The sequence below is a fragment of the Cupressus sempervirens genome, chromosome 5 (assembly GCF_028749045.1).
Source record: "Cupressus sempervirens isolate cs-2001-9-10 chromosome 5, ASM2874904v1, whole genome shotgun sequence".
NCBI classification, from domain to species: domain Eukaryota; kingdom Viridiplantae; phylum Streptophyta; class Pinopsida; order Cupressales; family Cupressaceae; genus Cupressus; species Cupressus sempervirens.
Genome location: NC_143122.1, coordinates 727,466,126 through 727,482,482, shown reverse-complemented (window position 1 = coordinate 727,482,482; position 16,357 = coordinate 727,466,126).

The following is a 16,357-nucleotide window of genomic DNA, read 5'->3' as shown; positions in this document are numbered from 1 at the left end:
ATTAGTCCTTGCCATCCTGAGAAGTTGTCTCTGTTAAGTCTTGGAATTTCCCTTTTGTAGGACATCATGATCTTTAGCTTAGATCTTTGAAATCTTTTCTTGTAAGCACCAAAAGCTCTGATACCAATTGTTGGAATTAAAAATAGAGTAATTGAGAGGGGGGTTAATCAGTTACTCTCAAAAATTCATCCACAATTCCCTTAGATGTCTTAAATATTTAGTAGCTACTTATACTTGGTAAATAGCTGCTATAACTAGGTAGATTAAAATATTATATTCATGCATGTAATTATAAAATAAAGTGAACACAAGAGACACCAGATTTAATGTGGAAACCCAATATGGGAAAAGCCACCAAGTAACTAGTCACCAATTTTTCACTCTTCTAAAGTGAGCCTTGTTAGGAGCCAACCTTGTTAAAGGTTATAATACACACGGTTAGGTGTGACCTTGTTAGAGGATTTAATCACCCTATTATGAGTGGTCTTGCTAGAGGTCTTTAGAAAAATTCAACTAAACTATCACTTTGTTAGAGGATTTACAAAATGGTTGTTAAACCAACTCTGTTAAGAGATTTGAAATCACTGCTACAATGGTTACAAAGAAACAATGAATTGACCTAAACAAGATGCAACTAAATTTGATGGATACAGGTCTTTGTTCGACATCGTTAGATCCTCCTTGATTAAATATGGCTCTGTTTCTTCTCAACGATCTCTAATCATTCTTCGAATCAACTTCAAAAATAATTAGTCTTCACATCATATTAAATTTTTCATTCTTCCACATACCACTATATAAAATTCACAACTTTGACTTCTTACTTATACCATTCAGATTGTCAAGTAGACCTATTTACATGCTTCATTTGCCAATAAACCATTCATCAGTTGACTATAGATATAATTCTTTTAAAAAAAATGTTCTATAGTAGTCGACCTTGCTCGGTAATAACTGCTTCAAAAATTATGAGAGTTAACCTTCTTGACTCGGTTAACATTAAAATATCTTAAAATCCTTTGGCTACCGAGTTTACTCAGTAAGAACTGCTTTTACCAAATTACCTTTGATGACCGAGTGAACTTGGTAAGAACCAAATTTCTATTATATTTCCTTTGATTACTGAGTGATCTTGGTAAGAACTACTTTGTCATGTTTTCTTTGATTACTGAGTGAGCTCGGTAAGAGCTAAATTTCTTTGATTACCTTGAAGGCTCAATAGCCAGTTATCTACATGGTAGACACTGCAAGCTATCTTTACTAACCTTTTGGGCTCAATAGACACTGTCTATTGCCTTTCTGACCTTCTGAGCTCGATAGACACTGTCCTTTTCTTTTTTGACATTCTGAGTTCGATAGGCACTATCTGATGACTGATATGACATTTGTGTGACATGAAAGACAACACACAATTGGACAATTGTGACCAACAAATAGTTGTACATCGCTCTAAAAATTGCTATCTATAGCTACCACACATTCGATAACGTATTGACCTTATTACTATGAGGCCTATAAAAAGCCTCTCTTTGTATATATATTTATCACTACATCAGACATAACCAGCCCTTTGCTATAAGCATATAATTATAAATCAGAGATAATAGCCAGATCATTGTAGAAGGTACATCAGACTTTGCAAATAATGGTGCCTTCATCAGAAACAACCACATTTATATTTAAGACCTTGATTGTTTGCACAATCAATTAACAAATATTTGATAGAATTGTATATAGTAGATAATGTAATAATCATATTGACACTATCACTGTAACCCTAAATCTGCATTGTAATAAGCATTGTTAAATAGGATAACTCTTTAAGATAATAAGTAAGATTCAACAAATATGATCATCTGATCATCATTAGACTCTAGGAAGGAATAAGTATTTATTGATTTCTATATGGTGTTAGCCAGTTATTTGGCATACCTTCTTGTCAAAAATCCCATATTTCCAATTCAATAGGAAAATACAAGATTTCATTAGTTGAATAGGTTGTTTTCACAAGATGGAAAGATCATTGCTCTGATACTAATTGTGATGACCACTTTTTAACCTTTAACCTAAAATTCCAAAAATTGGGCACAAGTTAGGGAATCATCCAAAATTGAGCAATCTGTGGGCATTATTGTTATTAAACTTGTTAAGGAGTTGAGCATTTATAATTAATTTAAGAGTTTATTTGGGACATATCTATTCAGAGTATCATATCATCTTCTCTCTCTTGATTACGGCCATCTCAAGATGGTAGAATAACGGTGTAAAGGGCATGTGAAACAAGCTCCAAGTGATTCTAACAAGTGCTCAAAATTACTCTACCGTTCCCTTCGCCAACTCCCTATCTTCAGATTTCATAATTGGGATTAGAGATAGACTCTCTGTACTACAATTGAAATGTAATTATGATGTTCTTAAAATCTTAAGGATACCTATGCTTTGTTAGAATGTATTAGCATTTCTTAAATGCAATGTTTATTATTTTTATAACATACATTTATATCTATTCTGAAATATTTATCATCATGCATATATAAGTTTCCATTGCCTTATACTGATTTAATTCAAATATAGACTTTATTACATCATGCGAATTATTTTGTTATGAACTTCAATAATCTATTAAACATAACCTTTATTGAATAGAATAAATATATGTATATATTTATTTATTTATATATTGATACATATTTTCTAATGCTTAATAGCATATATTGATTTTAACTCCAATTTATATATATATATATATATATATATATACTAATATGCATGTGAGTTACTTTACCAGATTAAATCTATGAGTGGAAGTATTGGATTAATTTAAGGATTACATAATTCATAAATATAATGAGCCCACACAACACTTTTTTTTATATATTCTTTAATGCAGCTATCATAAAATAAAAATTAACAACGATCTTTATATTATTAGCATTATTGTACTCTGATGCATAATCACATGGCTGATTTCTAATGTACCTATATATATATACACAGGGGTATTGTGTTACAGTGATATCAGATTTGTAGCTTCATACCCACTGTACTTGGTCAAAGGTATTATCCCACCATAGTATATGATGCAACAATCACCAACATTAGCATAGTTCAATGTGGAACTTCAGACATTTTTTAATGCTCTTATACTTCTTATTTTCTTTCCTTTTTCCCTCTTATTTGTTGTATGTCATTCTGTATTATTTTTCTTTTCTTCTTTTTGTATCTTTTCAACAAATAACCTTACCCTAATAAATATGACTTAGGGTGACGCGATTGAATAGTCATGCCTCAATATGGTTTTTTCCATAGTTTTGAATTCTATATAACTAATTACGTTTAGATTTTAATTCATTTTATTGAATTTGAAAGTAGTTATATTTTATGATAAAGATTAATATATTGTTTATGATAGTATTTATTTGTTTAGTGTATTTGAATTAATAATATATTTATAACATTATTATTATGCTCAATCATCTTTATTCAGTGATCATCAATTCAACATAAATACTATTAACTATAATTGATATAATTGAAAAATAGTGCTATATTAAAGTATTCACTCAAATAATCAACAACATAGGCATATGTTTATAAATAAAGAAAGAGTTCATTAATTATATATTGATTAAAAATAATCTTTTATAATAATATTTTAAATTTATTTAACTCATTAATATTATAATTAGAATATAATATTTTATATTATAATTATGCTATAATCTTATATCTTGTGTTGGCATTATGATACATTTTTGTCATTAGTTACAACACTTATTGGATTCTGAATGCTTACTGAGCTCTCACCGGACATTCCTTTGTAAGCCAAGCTTTACCTAGTTCTCAGTGTTTACCGAGTGATCGAGGTGAACAAAGAAGTCAGTGTTTACCGAGTGATTGAGGTGAACAAAGCAGTCAGTGTTTACCGAGTGTTCGAGGTAAAGAAAGGAATCAGTTTTGACCGAGTGAAGATGTACTTAGTATTGACCGAGAACTTTGTGATAACCAAGCTCTTGAGGTTATCAAGGAAATTAATTTTACCGAGCTCAGACGGCTATCAAGGAAACTAACTATCACCAAGCTACAGTTCAGATAGAAGTGTTCACCGAGTGGCATCTCTTCTACCGAGTCTCCAGTGGTTACCGAGTTTAGAACTACTCGAAGTGTTTAGTATGGACCGTGCCTTCACTTCTACTGAGTGCATGATGATGTCGAGTAACGCAGTGGACGCCGAGTATTAGAAGGACACCGAGTCAGTTCAGTGAACCCGAGTTTTTACCTTGGGCCGACTTTGTATAGAGATTTGCACTTGTTGTTTTGGCCGACCTTGCATGTATTGTTTATTTGGATGGTATATATATGCAATGTATTGTATCATTCAAATGTAATGGTAATGAATGAAAATTCGAAAGTGTGAAAGAAAATACATGTGTGCGAAAGTATGTGTGCTGAGTTGTGAAGGTATTCAGCAAGGTCAAGCTTTGGAGCAGAAAAGTTTTATCTATCACATCAAGGTGAATCAGAGCATAGCGGATCTTATCAGTAATCAGTTGTAATCAGATCCACTGTTTCATTCTAACAGGTGAATCAGTTTTTGTAAATCCTTTAACAAGGTAGACTTAACAGTCTTTTGTAAATCTCCTAACAGAGTGCATACTTTATTGTATGTTTGTAAAACCTCTAACAAGGTGGATCTAGCAATCCTTTGTGCTCCTAACAGGGCAGATCACCAGAAGTGGTCATTGTAAGCCTTAACCGGCCAACTTCATACTGTAGTAACGAAGCTTTGTGGGTTTCATCCCCACCCCAGTTTTACTTTCTATTTGGAAGGTTTCTGGGTCACTAAATCTGTGTGTTCAAGTGTTGCAAATGATTTTGTTTCATGCTTACAGTAGGTTACTTGGATGAATGGTGAATATATCAGTATGCAGTTTTATTGTTGGAAATATTCAAGATATAAAAGTTATTGATTCACCCCTCCCCTCTCAGTAACTTGTCATATCTTGAATATTTCCAACAATTGGTATCAGAGCAATAAGGTTCTCAAGATAAAAGTTTCACAGCTTGAGCAAAGATCAAGGATAATGGAGATATTCAGACTTGACAAAACTATTGAGAATGAAAAGCTAAATCTGAAAATGGCCATGGCTCAACTCAATGAAGCAAAAGAGCATCTTTCACAATCCTTGAAAAGAAGAAAAGAACTTGCAAGGCAAATGAATGACCATCAGTATGTTGAAGAAAAGATTGAAGATCTCTCACCATCAAGTAGTTCAGATGAAGCTGACAAAGCAATCAAAGAACTTTTAGAAAAGAATGGATCTCTGTAGGAAGAAGTAAGAAAGCTCAAAAGGGAACAAGAAATCCAGTCCATCAGGCTATGTGAAATGTTGGAGCAAAGGAACAAGGCAGCTGAAGACTTAGAGGTAAGGAATAATCAATCCTCTCAGCTTGAAAATCTTGTAACTCAATTATCTAATGCAAATGAAGAAATTATGAATCTAAGATCTGAGAATGAGAATTTGAGAAATGACTTAATTACTAAAAGGAAAATCAATGCAAGCTTACAAAGTGATCTAATCTCTGAAAAACAAGTCAATGAGAGAATGTTAAAATCTCAAAAGGACATGGATCAATTGAATCTGCAAAATGAAGAAAAATTTCATAAACAAAATGGTAAAGCAGGCCTTGGATACAAGGAAGAAGGTGAATCCTCCGAACAGGGTACTCAAAAGAATCAAAGACCTACTTGCAGCCACTGTGGTAAGTTAGTTCATACATCTAACCGATGTTGGAGCAATGGAAAAGGCAAATTTAATGGAAAGTGCTACAATTGCAATCAGCATTGACACAAAGCCAATGAATGCAAAGAGAAACCAAAATTTGAAGGTAAATGTCACAAATGCCAAAAGCAAGGTCATAAGGCATCACAATGCAAATCCAAATCATTTAATCCAGCTAAACAACTTGTCAAAGCAATATTTGGTTGGGACTACAACACTTGGTGCAGATGTCATTATTGTGGAGAATATGGTCATACTGGCATAAACTATGCAAGGCATCACCTAAGAAAAAGGGATACCACTGTAAGATGTTATACATGTATAGAACTTGGTCATATATCTAAAAACTGCATGAACATAAAGAAAGTCGAGGATGAGAAGAAAATCAAAGTAGACAATATTTGGAAGCAAATGAAGCAGCAATGGATTCCTAAGTCTACCGAGCCAGATAATTCAAGTGATGGAATGGTCACTCAAGAAGTGAGTGACTCTACCATTCCCAATTAAGACTCATCAGGATAAGACCAGGACTGTATCTACAAAGCAATATCCTAAGCAGTCCTAGAATGAAAATATGATCAAATCAGTATTTTAGATACATCAGGATCATGGTCGGTACATGACCTTACCGAGCTCAGTCGGGTGCAATAAGGCTTCTTTCACCAAGTTGCACTTACTGAGCATGGTTGGTTCTTCTCTTACCGAGTTAAGGTCGGTTTAACCTATTTTCTTTTGGTCACCGAGTTGCAAAGTTTAAGCCGAGCTAGTGGATGACAGTCTGTCGATTGCAGCTACCTCCATACTGAACATTAATGGCAAATTTTTCATCAAAAGGGTAGATTTTGACCTCATTTTTCACCGCGAATTCGAGATTTACACAAAAAAAAAGGGCTTTCAAGAGAGTTCAAGCGATTTGAAGAGATTTTCCAGCGAAGTATTCTTACGAAACCTTTTCACTCACCGAGCAGCAATGGCATCCGCAAGCACCAGCAGTAGCAAGGTGAAGAAGGAGAAGAAGAATCAGAAGAAGAGCAACCGGCAAAGAAGAAAGGCAAGGTAATCATTACCAAGCCCAAGAAGTAGCCTACTACAGTATTTACTCTGAGGACAAGAAAAGGTATTCAGGAACCTGTATTGGTCAAGCCTGCACCTACGTTCGAGCAAAGGCTCAAATCATTGGAAGAAGGAGTTGGCATCACAAATTTCAAGGCATTGAGATTTGAGACAAAGACTGATGCAGAGAAAATGCAGATTGAGGAACTGGTACTTAACAAAATGGGAAAATGGAAATACTCCCCGGACCAAATTGCTCCTCATATCTCTAAAGAACTACTGGAGAGAGTACAGTCAAGATGGGAGTTAGCCACCAAGACGGTAAAAGATATATATGAGCAATCCCTGAAGAATCTTCAGCCTAGTCTCACTGGAGCAGAGGTAAAATCTGAATTGAAAACCTATGAAGGTAAAATGATGATCAGATTCCACACTTGTTTGATTTTGATCAAAGATATATAGCATGTTGTAGATGATGCTACAAACATGTGGAAAAACATCTATCATCTACATAAGTCCAGTGTAGACCCAGTAGAAATAAAGGATGATGACAGCAGCAGCAGCAGTGATGAATCAGATAGCGCTCCATCCATCATAGTTACACCAGGAGAGTTGCATGCAATGATGGAAGAGAAATAGGAAGAAGACAAAGAGGAAGAAGCTGAAGAGGAAAATAAGGAGGATGATCCGGTAAAAATTGCAGCAGCAATTATTGCATCCCTTCCTCGCTCCCCAGCTAAACCTGTGACATCATCAAGGTTGGAGTCAGCTTCAGCAGGTTCATCTACACTAGATTTACCATCTACACCTGCCATATCTCAGCTCTAGGTATCATCAGTGGAAGTGACTACCACTTCATCTACCGAGTTGCACCCCTCTTCATCTACTGAGTTGGCCTCCTCGACTCCATCATCATCAGTTGGTATTGTTGTGAGTTCTCCAATTTTGACTACTCCAATTTGTTCTACAATTTTGTCACCATCTACTTCAGGCACAGTGAGCTTAGATACTATATTACCGAGTGTATCACCATTTTTGGCCAGTACTCAAATTTTTAACCCTGTACATACTCCTATTGGCACTCAACCCTCAAGCATCCCAGTTTTTACTACTAGTCCTTTTGTCTCTACTATTGTGTCTATTCCAAAGGTCAAACCAGTCATCTCAGAAGTCAAACAAAAGCAACCATTAAGACTTATGATCACTGGAAAGGAAATTCCTGAAGACATTAACTTGGACACAGAGATAGTAATTCCAAAGATTGACTTTGATAATGCTACCATTGAAGAAATGAGGTATGATAGTCAACTTATTGAGAAAAAGGCTACTCAAATGCAGTTAAGATCAGAAAGGGATAAGGAATACAGGATAATTGAGGATGCCCAGAACATAATTACTGAGGCTATAGGTGTTGATGTTGATACTTCTCAACACATTTTGATTCAATTGGAAGAGGCAGTTAATAAATTCAATGAAGATGCCTCTGGACAAGAAAAGTTGATTGAGCGTGCAACAAAGAAATTTGATAATAAGGTGTTGGGGCACATTACCCAGAACATTGCAATAAATCAGGTTGCATTAACCTCAGTTTTGGCAGATATGGAAAATTCTTTTAATAATGTAACATCTCTTTTTGCTAAGCTTTGTGATGTTACCAAGTACACTAAGGGAATAAGAGAGAAACTAAATAAAATTGATGAGGATCTGAAGGTGAGCGCACAAAACTTGAAGCTTGACCCCAGTTCAAGCTCATCTCATCACCTCAGGATCAAATTTTTGTCAGAGAAGCAGGCAGAGCTATTGAGAGAAGAGGCAAGGATCCGATCTACATTGATAGATATCCAAAACATGATCCTTCCCATCATGGATTCAATGCAGAAGCACATTGCACATTCAAAGACATTAATCCATGATAATAACTTCTCCATTGCAGACCATGTAATTGAACTTTCGGCTGAAGTTCAAGTAGCTCTTTCCACCTGCAAAATTTTGCAAGAGAATTGGGATAAGGCTCTCCTACTTATTCTTCAGGTACATTCAGAGTTCATCTCTCATTTTGGTGTTTCTATATAAGTATATATATTCTTTTATTCTTTGGCATTATTGTCAAAAAGGGGGAGATTATTGTTGGATATGTATACTATGGGTGAATAAGTGTTTTCGGAAAAATTGTACAAAGGAAGAGATATACAACTCATTTAAATAGTATATGTACATTCTATGGGGGAGTTGTATATAACGAAGCTATGTATATTCAGAATCAGTCATCAGCATGTCAGATAAATTTTGTCTCATAAGTGTTTTTGTCACTAATGCCAAAGGGGGAGATTGTTGGCATTATGATACATTTTTGTCATTAGTTACAACACTTATTGGATTCTGAATGCTTACCGAGCTCTCACCGAACATTCCTTTGTAAGCCAAGCTTTACCTAGTTCTCAGTGTTTACCGAGTGATCGAGGTGAACAAAGAAGTCAGTATTTACCGAGTGATCGAGGTGAACAAAGTAGTCAGTATTTACCGAGTGTTCGAGGTAAAGAAAGGAATCAATTTTGACTGAGTGAAGATGTACTTAGTATCGACCAAGAACTTTGTGATAACCAAGCTCATGAGGTTATCAAGGAAATTAATTTTACCAAGCTCAGACAGTTATCAAGGAAACTAACTATCACCGAGCTACAATTCAGATAGAAGTGTTCACCGAGTGACATCTCTTCTACCGAGTCTCCAGTGGTTACCGAGTTCAGAACTACTTGAAGTGTTTAGTATGGACCATGCTTTCACTTATACTAAGTGCATGACGATGCCGAGTAACCTAGTGGATGTCGAGTATCAGAAGGACACCGAGTCAGTTAAGTGAACCCGAGTTTTTACCTTGGGCCGACTTTGTATAGAGATTTGCACTTGTTCTTTTGGCCGACCTTGCATGTATTGTTTATTATGATGGTATATATATGCAATGTATTGTATCATTCAAATGTAATGGTAATGAATGAAAATGTGAAAGTGTGAAAGAAATACATGTGTGCGAAAGTATGTGTGCTGAGTTGTGAAGGTATTCAGCAAGGTCAAGTTTTGGAGCAGAAAAGTTTTATCTATCACATCAAGGTGAATCAGAGCATAGCGGATCTTATCAGCAATCAGTTGTAATCAGATCCACTATTTCATTCTAATAGGTGAATCAATTTTTGTAAATCCTTTAACAAGGTAGACTTAACATTCTTTTGTAAATCTCCTAACTGAGTGCATACTTTATTGTATGTTTGTAAAACCTCTAACAAGGTGGATCTAGCAATCCTTTGTGCTCCTAATAGGGAAGATCACCAAAAGTGGTCATTGTAAGCCTTAACCGGCCAACTTCATACTGCAGTAACGAAGCTTTGTGGGTTTCATCCCCACCGCAGTTTTACTTTCTATTTGGAAGGTTTCTGGGTCACCAAATCTATGTGTTCAAGTGTTGCAAATGATTTTGTTTCATGCTTACAGTAGGTTACTTTGATGAATGGTGAATATATCAGTATGCAGTTTTATTGTTTGAAATTTTAAAAGTTACTGATTCACCCCTCCCCTCTCAGTAACTTGTCATATCTTGAATATTTCCAACATCTTGATTTATTTTTATATTGTCAATAATATCACTATTATGTATATATATTACCATATTTAAAATTGCCTATTTTTAATATTTAATATTTAATATCTAATTATGTTAATTTATATATATTGAAAACATATAATAGTATATAATAGATTATAATATAGTTTACCCTAATATTAATGTTAATCTGGGCTCATGACAAATGCTTGCATGTTTTATTGGTTGTGTAGGATGCACATAGAGATTGGGGTGCCTCATATTTGGAGTTTTTTTCATTTTGGCTATGGGAAAGGAGAACATGATGGAGTAGGGGGATGTGTGAAGAGAGCTCTAGTTTAGGAGTAATTGAAGATTTTAGGAGTAGAGTTTCTTGATGCTTGTAGAATTGTTGATTGGTGTAGTTCAACATTATCATAGGGGGAACTCTTGATTCAATAGTACATAGGTTCTTTTGGTTGGTTGAGGAAGGGTCCATAGTTGATAGATCAGATTTTGTTATAGTAAGAAACTCATTAAAAATGTATTCATTTCAGAGCTCTAAACCTAGTACATTGACCATTTGGACATGATAACTAGCTTGCTTTTGTCCTAGCTGTTTTCAGCATGATTTGGATCATTGTGAGTCAAGCGAGTGGGTGGAAACATGGGCTCCACATTATCTTACTCCATTTTCTATCATACCCTCTATTATAAATGATGACATGGAAAGTTCACTTGACCATAACCATCTATTAGGTCTTCTTCACTTAGAACATATCTTTGCATTGGTTGCACCAGAGGGGAATGACGAGAAATCAGATTATTGGTTAGCATGTTGTGTAAGAGGTAAACAAAATCTTACACAACTAATCATAGATAATGATGGATTCACATATCTTATTGGTTCAGTGGTTGTCACTAGAACATGGCTGTGGACATACATTCTTAGAAGGAATGGAATTCTTGCATTTGAAGAGTATCAGAAGCACAAAACAATTCTCATATATTTGCATCTTATTATAGAAACAAATGTAAAGTTGTTGAAGCATCAAGGAAGACCAAAAGTAAAAGAATTTTTTACTATTACTAATGCTAATCATGAAGCCCTATTGGAGACCCTACAACAAAGAGAGGACCCTACTAGAAGACTCAACTAGGTATGTTTACTTCTTATATTATTTTGTTCATAATGATTCGGTGAACTGATGATTATCCTATTTAATACAATCAGTTGCTAATATTTTTTATGATATTGGAATGTGGGTACATCATGAAGAGTAGCCATGCATGAAGATAAAAACTAATAAGGAGTAGAATGAAGAAAAATCTATTCTATTTTTGACACTACGATTTTTGACAATAGTTTTATTGACACTACAATTTTTGACACTACTATTTTTAACATTATGATTTTTGGTAGTTTTGTATTGATGTAATAATAATGAAACACGTGAGATATTTTAAATGTAAACTTGTTGATTTGATTCAAGAAACAAAGATGATTTTACTTAATGCAATTTATATGGAGGGACCTAAAAAATGATGATTTTCATGCATACTAATGTCCAATCTTGCATTGTGCTCAATGCCAAAAACTTGATTGAGGTAAAAAATAATATTTTTAGTTAATACTAACCCTAGTGACATCCTTGTTCTTTTTGCAGAGAGACTTCATCGTCCATAGCCACCCTGTACTGAAGATCCTCCAAGGTGCTCTAAGTACATGTTGAGATCGATCTTCTGAGGGTCTTAACTTGGAGCTCATGGGGGCTATTGATGAAATTTCAAATGCCAAAAGATGGGCATGGTGAGGCCTAAAATAAGCTATCTCATTTTGCAGAGATCACATTCTATTTGGATTTGGCACAACAATCTCACTCGATGCTAAAACTCGTAGTGTTCCTTAGTTCATAGGTGCATCATAGTGTAACTTTGAACTGGTGATATTTGCATCAAATAATTAGTAAAATTAGCTCTAGATGGGTGGGTGAACCCTAGTAAAACCCTTGTTCTAGTTGCAAAGAGCCTCCATCATTTGCAACCACCCCCTATCAAAGAGTCTCCAAGGTGCTCTTAGTGAGTGTCAAGGTCAATATTCCAAGGGTCATTACTTGGAGCTTGTGAGGGCTATTGATGAAACATCAAATGCTACATGATGGTTATGGTGAGGCCTAAAATAATCTATCTCATTTTTGAGAGATCACATTCCAATTGGATTCGGCATATCAATCTCACTTGATGCAAAAACTTGTAGTGTGCCTTAGTTCATAAGTGCATCAGAGTGTAACTTTGAAACTGTTGATCTTGGCATCAAATTGTTAGCACAATTAGCTCCATATGGGTGGGTGAACCCTAGTGATACACTTTTTTTGGCACTCAAATCTCATGAGGGCTATTGATGAAACATTGAATCCTACATGACAGTCATACCAAGGCCTAAAATAATGTATCCCATTTTTGAGAGATCGTATTCAATTTGGATTCAGCACAACAATCTCATTTGATGCCAAAACTCACAATGTGCCTTAGTTCATAGGTGCATCACAACGTAACTTTGAAACCATTGATCTTGGCATCAAATCATTAGTGCCATTGGCTCAAAATAGGTAGGTAAACCCTAGTGATACCATTTTCTAGCCACAAAGAGCCTCCATCATTCATGGCTACCCCATACTGAAGAGTTTCCAAGGTGCTCTAAGTGTGTGTCATCAATCTTCTGAGGGTTGTAACTTGGAGCTCATGGAGGCTATCAATGAAATGTCAAATGCTACAAGATGGTCATAGAGAGGCCTAAAATAACCTATCTAATTTTCAAGAGATCACATTCTTTTTGGATTTAGCACAATGATCTCGCTCGATGCCAAAACTCATAGTGTGCCTCAGTTCATAGGTGCATTAAAGTGTAACTTTGAAATTTCTGATCTTGGCATCGAATTATCAGTGCTATTAGCTATAAATGGGCAAGTGAACCCTAGTGAAACTCTTTTTTGGCCGTGAAGAGCTTCCATCATCTATAGCCACCCCGTACTGAGGAGTCTCCAAGGTGCTTTAAGTGCATGTTGAGGTCAATCTTTCAAGGGTTGTAACTCGAAGCTCATAGGAGCTATCAATGAAATGTTGAATGCTAAAATATACTCATGTCAAGGCCTAAAATAACCTATCTCATTTTCAAGAGATCACATTTTGTTTGGATTTTGCAGATTGATCTCGCTCAATGCCAAAACTCACAGTATGCCTCAATTCATAGGTGCATCACAACATAACTTTGGAATAGATGATCTTAGCATCAAAATAATAACAAGTGATTTAATAAGACCTATTAGGTCCTTAGCTAAGGTTAACTTAGTTGCTAAGTGGGTTTTTGCTCCTAGGTTGTTGTTATGCCTATAAGTTGCTCAATAGGGATTAGGTTGACCAAAGTGGTAGGAAAGTTGACCAAGGGTCAAAAACCATCTTGTAATTTCTAAATCAACCTAATAGAACCCTTTAACAAGTTTGGTGAACTCGTCTAATTAAGAATTTTAAGTTATAGCAAAAATTGCTCAAAATTGCAATTTTGCAACTTTTTCTTCCAAAGTTGAAAATGAGTGCAAAGAGTTATTTAGTGGTTTGAGAAAAACCATAAAAGGTTGGAAACACCTATATAAGGTTTGAAATGACCTTTCTATGACTATGATTTTAATGTACTAACAACAACATCTAGTTGAATTTTTTTTTGAGATATTGATTTTTAGCTATTGTAGAGTTGTTGGTTGATCCAAACTCATACATATCAATGTCATGATGTTGATGGAAGCCTTGAATCTTTATTGCATTTCCAAAATGTCATGTGGGCTTGATACAAGATGAATGTTTAGTAAAGTCTCATAATAGCACTTGTTCTCATTTTTCTTTAGAAAGTTGATGTACCAAGATGAAGGAGGTGGATTGCAGAGATTATTTCAAATTAAACATTTATCATAGCATTTCAAATTAAAAATTTCATAAAATTTGATAATAAAGGTCGTTAAAATTTCATTCACAAATTATTGCATTTGAATTGAATATAACAAATATGATCAAAATGAATGATATTCCATAAACATGAACAATACACACAATCCACAATAAATTGAAGAATAGTATACTAAATTAATATGTATATCATTGTGCACACAAACGACAAAAATATATATCAAAATACATGTATCCATAGACAAATTGACAAAATATATATCAAAGTTCATGTATCCATAGTCAAATTACACAAAATATTAAAATACATAGATCCATACACAAAATGTGGCTGATCATGCCATCAGACTATGTATAATATCAATTTTTCTATAAACAATGTGACATATTCCATCTCAATATGTCTCATGATGCACCCTATGACAACTATACTATCCTAGGTAGTTGGTGCGTGATAAAAATGTAGCCTATTCGCTACACTAGGTGGATCAAATGCCTCCTACATAAACAAAAAAGGAAAACCCAAAGTTAGACTACTAAATTTATATGATTTTATGTATCTAACATTGAATTTATCAAATGCATAATGCTCTTCTTTAAATGAATATTTATAGTATTGAACTTTCATCATAAATACCTCTCTCATAGACCTCCTACACTAGTTAGGAGTCCTCTCATATGTCCTCGACAATGCTTGAACCTTGCAAATTGTGGCCTGTGTATGTTCAAGTATGTTTGTTAGATGAATCTAAAACTTAAACTATAACATTATAATTCATAGCATGGTAAATTTATAACATATAATCAAGAATTCAAACTTTAACTTACGTATGTTGACTCCTCTGGATATAATGGTTGTGTCAACAAAATACTAGTTGTTACTATCATGGAAGTCAGTTTTGAATTTATTTATGAAAATAAGGAAAATAAAAAATAAATGATACTTATACATACAACGAGATTCTCAGTGTGAATGGAAATGCCAGAGCATCTACGATGTGGAATCTGCTTGGACTCATCACCAATAGCCATGCCCTATACAATAAAGAATGTAATTAAATTTCATTACCATAAACATTTTACAAGAATGTAGATCAATACTTAATCAAAGAGAAAGCACCTAATTACCTTTCCCTTTTCAATGGGACCTGCCTCATCCTACACTCTGTCCCTCATTGAAAGGTGATACCTGCAAGAAAAAAGAAAGATTACAAATCATATATGCTACAATATCAAATAGAAAAGATAATGAGAACACAACATAATGTACTATATATGTCTCAAGGCCAAATGAAAGAGCTGAGAGCATGACATTATCAACTTGTCTAAGCTCCTCCTCAGACATCAACTAAACATGAATGAGTATCACATGCATGTATAAGTTAGTATGGGTTAAAGAATAAAATTACTCTATTATAAAGATCAACTTTAAATCGCATATACCATAACAAAAAAATGTATAAACATACCGACACAAAAGGAGTCCATGCCTTTGCATGCCCCTTCTCTCTCATGTTAGGGTGTGTAGCCTTTGTACATGCATCTAGTGTATCCTTGTCAAATACAAACTAATACTTAGAAAGATCATCTTTTGGACCTAGACAAATATTCCCACAAAGATGTGATGAGCTTGCTGATGATGAACTTGTGCTAGCATCATTAACATAGGGAGGCAACATTAACCTAGCCTGGGATATCAATAGCCTACTCAATCTATGGATGGCTTTAATAGTCTATGAGCTAGCCTCTACAATGATATCAAGATTCTACACTTGAGGAGGGGGGGAGACATTAGTAGAGGGGACAAAAGTGCCAACTTTCTTTCGCTAGGCAAAGGGTCTATCTTGAGGAGCTCCTCCTCCTACACCCATGTTGGGCTTCATTCTCCAATATTTCACCTTAAGGCCCAACAAAAATTCTAAATATAATTTTCTAAGGAAATAAAATGGCACCTCTAAACTGCTATGTGGAGGGATATAAAAAACCATCC